We start from the raw sequence: 5,057 nt of genomic DNA, 5'->3' as shown, positions 1-5,057 counted from the left end.
ATCGCGATCCAACGGTCGGATCAAAAGTTATGGCCATTTCGAACCGTTACTCAAACCTGGTGCGACCAGACCTCATCATCACCGATTATCGATTCCTCATCCACTCCATGCAAAAGGGCATCCGGAAACTCAAGTAAGAGTTTGACCGCGATTCAACGGTCTGATCAAAAGTTACGGCCATTTCGAATCGTTACTCAAGCCTGGCGCGACCAGCCCTCATCATCACTGTAAACACCCAAAGGAATATATATATATATATATATATTTAGAGAGAGAGAGATGATGATGAATGCAGTTTTCGCTGCCGATGCAGAAATCGGCAGCGACGCAGTTTTCGCTGCTGATGCAGAAATCGGCAGCGACGCAGTTTTCGCTGCCGATGCAGAATTGTGTGTTGCGCAGCGAAATTCTGTTTCGCTGCCGCAACTGAACCTGCTGCAGCGATTTAATATTCGCTGCCGATTTGTGTGTTGCGCAGCGAAATTCTGTTTCGCTGACGCAACTGAACCTCCTGCAGCGATTTGATATTCGCTGCCGATTTGTGTGTTGCGCAGCGAAATTCTGTTTCGCTGCCGCAACTGAACCTGCTGCAGCGATTTGATATTCGCTGCCGATTTGTGTGTTGCGCAGCGAAATTCTGTTTCGCTGACGCAACTGAACCTCCTGCAGCGATTTGATATTCGCTGCCGATTTGTGTGTTGCGCAGCGAAATTCTGTTCGGCTGCCGCAGCTGAACCTCCTGCAGCGAAGTGATATTCGCTGCCGAGTTGTGCGGTGTGCAGCGAAACTGTGGCGCCAACAGCGGTGCAGTTCTCGCTGCCGAACTGGCAGCCTGCGGCGAACCAGTTCTCGCTGCCGAATTGGGCAGCCTGCAACGAACCAGTTCTCGCTGCCGATTCCTACAATAAGCCTCCTAGGCAGGAATGACTTAATTGCTAATAACAATTTCATGATATGATGGTGTAAAATAGGGAACACTTGAATGTGAACATATGAACTATTGAAATAAGTGTGATGATGAATGTGATTCAAAAATAAAATAAATACAACTGTGCTGATTTGTGACCATTGATGTCTTAGGTGGTGCGGTCGGGATTGGACCATCATCAAGACAGGAACGACCCACAGGTGGAGCAGGTAGGTGACTTGCACCTTTCTTTTTCATACGTTGAATCTTGGAATATTTTAACTTGAGTACTACCATATTGTTAGAACCGATATTAAATTGTCGAACGCTTAATTGTTGATAAAAGAGTGATTAGCTTCGGCTAATGGCATCCGAATGGATGGCCGGGACAAAAGACTGATTAGCTTCGGCTAATGGCATCCAAACGGATGGCTGGGACAAAGAATGATTAGCTTTGGCTAATGGCGTCCGAATGGATGGCCGGGATGAAGGACTGATTAGCTTCGGCTAATGGCATCCAAACGGATAGCCGGGACAAATAGTGATTAGCTTCGGCTAATGGCATCCGAATGGATGGCCGGGACAAAGAATGATTAGCTTTGGCTAATGGCGTCCGAATGGATGGCAGGGTTAAAAAGGGATGATTTCGCTGCCGATTGTGGATCGGCAGCGACACAGTATTCGCTGCCGATTCTGGATCGGCAGCGATGCAGTCTTCGCTGCCGATACAGACATCGGCAGCGATCCAGTTTCGCTGCCGATTCCTTGATCGACAGCGATGTAGTTTCGGCTGCCGATTTTAGGATTGGCAGCGACGCAGCTATCGCTATGGAATCCGGGACAAATAAACGACTAGTTTTGGCGAATGGCATTTGAAAACTTGTGTATCTATATGTACTACTAATTGTTACATCAAATACATGAAGAAATTATAAATGTTAATGCTTATTTAATTGCTAGGCCGTTAGTTACCATTATTATTATTATTAAGTATTTGTTTTCTCTTAAATGTTTTGTACTGCTGCAGGGACGTCACACCAACGAGATGTCTAGGATACCCGATACACGGGAACCTACTTTTGCAAGGAATTAAGTAGATGCATTCTAAATCACAATGTATTTTGTAGGGATCAATGTACTGAATGTATAACTTTTATTAGATCCTTTTTGTTTAAAAATTGTGATGGCTATTAGAAGTATAAGAGTGCAAACTCATGTCCATGTATATATATTTTTAATATGAACTTCAAATCATGCAACCTTAATATTATGTGTTTGTGTAAGATTCACTTTTGAATGAACTGTTGATTGTATGGATTGTATTTTGATGTTGTGAGGATTCAAGTTCTTTGATTACCGGCACCATGTGATATATATATAAAAAAAAATTTACTATTGTTTTGGGCTTAGAAAGCCGGGTTGTTACAGTTGGTATCAGAGCACTTGGTATGGATCCTGAGGATCATTAATAAATGTGTTGTTGCGATGAATTTCAGGATGGTACGCACCCGACAAGGGACACGAACTGAGCCACCCTCCTTAGAAAGGAGGGGCATGAACCGAGGTGCCCAAGGTTGGCAAGACGAAGATCCCTTAGATGATACGGCATCTCATGCTCCGATAATACCGCCCGAAACTTTGCAGGGGGAAGATACGGTGGCAGGAGAAGGCCCGAGGTCTCATCAGACAGAGGGAACACCCCCAGTCGCAACGGAGCAGCGAGAAAGATCAGAAGCACAGCCATCTACTGTTCCAACTGGTGTGCCCCCACAATATGTAGATGCAGGACTCCTTGTACAAATAGTTAAAGCAGTGATGGAAGGCATGGCTAGTTCAGCAGCACAAACAACCCCTACCACGCAGATTCCACCAGCAGCCCCTACGACCAGCATGACCATGGATAATGTGGTACCACTGGTGCGACTAGTCAAGAGTATGAGGGAAATGGGTTGTGAACCGTATATGGGGGAACAAGATGCAGAGATAGCTGGAAGATGGATCAGGAAGGTAGAAAAGACAATGATTCAAATAAGCATACCCGAGGGTTTGAGGGTAAATTGTGCATCCCAATTACTATCTGATAGGGCCATGACATGGTGGGAAACAGTTCAGCTGAGGCGTGCGACTGAGACCCTAACTTGGAGTGATTTCAAGACAGAGTTTGAGAATCAGTTTTATTCCAAGTATCATCGCAAGGTGAAAGAACAAGAGTTCTTAGCATTAAGACAGGGTGATATGTCAGTATTGGAGTACGAAAGGAGATTCCATGACCTCTCATTGTTCGCCCCACATTATGTGCCGACAGAGGAACGTATGATTGAAAAGTTGAGAGATGGTTTACGACAGGATTTGAGACAAGGATTGATCGCCTTGCGATTTAAATCGGTGAGGGAGTTGATTGAGGCTGCACAAGCTCTGGAGGCATGTATTGGAGAAAGCCAAGGGGGTATCAGAGTATAAGCAAAAAGAGAGATGGGGACTATTTCAGCGGCAGACCACCGCACCCGAAGAAAGGAAAAAGTGGAGTGTTTGAGCAGCACGGGAAGAAGGGGAGTTTGATATTACCGCCTCACCAACAGTCAAGTGGGAGAATGATGGCGGGACAGTCGCACTCGAGGGCAAACTCTTCAACTGGGACCGGTGACCGCAGGGGAGTTGACTATCCTTTTTGTGTAAAATGTGGACAAAAACACCCTGGGGACTGCTCAGTTTCCCCTGGGCGATGCTTTGTGTGCAGAGGAGAGGGTCATAGGTGGAGGAACTGCCAGTATCTTAGCCAAGGGTGTCATTACTGTGGTGGGAAAGGTCATTACAAGAGGGATTGCCCCAAAAGAAACACCGGACAAGTACAGAGCTATAGACAGCCCAGTCAGAGCCACCAGCAGTCAGTCACCGTTAATAGGCCAGTGAGATCTTCTCAATCAGGGGCAAACTCCAGTCGAGGGAAGCCGAGGGCACAAAATGATCGGACCCCAGGGAGGGTCTTCCACCTGACACAGGAGGAGGCCAGGGCTGCATCGGATGTGGTGGCAGGTACACTACTGTTGAATGATTTTAATATGCATGTATTGTTTGATCCGGGTGCCACCCACTCATTCATTGCTAAGAGAAGTGTCACTAAATTAAGAAAGGAAGTAGAAATAGTAGAGAAGGGGTTTGTAATTGGAACTCCAATGGGAAACATGGTTGAAACAAATATTGTATATGTGGATGTGGGGGTTAGTTTATCCGGGTATGAAACAGAAGTAGACTTGATTCCCTTAGAGCTGCATGATTTTGACATAATACTAGGCATGGATTGGTTGAGTAAATACAAGGCACTAATAGATTGTTATGCTAAAACTGTTACTTTTCAAACACCTAAGGGCGAGAAAATGACTTTTGAAGGAGAGATATTTCCCAAACTGAATGCTTTAATATCGGTGGTAACAGCCCAAAAACTTTTAAGAAAGGGATGTATGGGATACCTCGCATACATCTTAAACTCTGATGATGAAGGTCCACGATTGAAGGATATTCCTGTGGTGAAGGATTTCCCAGATGTGTTTCCAGAAGAACTACCAGGACTACCCCCGGAGCGAGAGGTTGAGGTGTCTATAGACACTTTTCCTGGAGTCCCACCCATAGCCCAACAACCGTATCGGATGGCTCCAGCAGAACTGAACGAGTTAAAGACTCAATTACATGAATTATTAGACAAGGGGTTCATACGGCCCAGTAATTCTCCTTGGGGAGCACCGGTCCTATTTGTAAGAAAGAAAGATGGAACCCATAGGCTTTGTATTGACTATCGACAGTTGAACAAAATAACAATGAAAAACAAGTATCCGTTACCTCGGATAGATGATTTGTTCGACCAATTAAAGGGAGCGAGGGCATTTTCGAAGATAGATCTGAGATCAGGGTACTATCAGATGAAGATTAAAGAAGCGGATGTAGCAAAGACCGCATTTAGAACTCGTTACGGACACTATGAATTTTTGGTGTTACCGTTCGGGTTGACGAACGCCCCAGCCCTCTTCATGGATTTGATGAATCGGGTTTTCCAACCATACCTGGATAAGTTTGTGGTGGTATTCATTGATGATATACTGGTGTACTCGAATTCTTTCAAGGAGCACGAAGAACACTTGAGACAAACCTTACAAAC

The 5,057-nt window shown here is 45.2% G+C and overlaps 1 long non-coding RNA gene across 1 annotated transcript; it reads left to right on the top strand.

Moving 5' to 3' along the window:
* The first annotated feature begins 946 nt into the window (after positions 1–946).
* Positions 947–2,190, top strand: LOC127905799 (uncharacterized). Its single transcript, XR_008060178.1, has 2 exons — positions 947–1,137; positions 1,935–2,190. It is a non-coding gene; the product is annotated as an uncharacterized LOC127905799 (long non-coding RNA).
* The last annotated feature ends 2,867 nt before the right edge of the window (positions 2,191–5,057 follow it).

Source organism: Populus trichocarpa, chromosome 9 (genome assembly GCF_000002775.5).
Source record: "Populus trichocarpa isolate Nisqually-1 chromosome 9, P.trichocarpa_v4.1, whole genome shotgun sequence".
In the NCBI taxonomy this organism is placed as follows: Eukaryota; Viridiplantae; Streptophyta; class Magnoliopsida; order Malpighiales; family Salicaceae; genus Populus; species Populus trichocarpa.
Note: the sequence above shows the minus strand (reverse complement) of the source record. Positions and strands in the feature narration are given on the sequence as shown.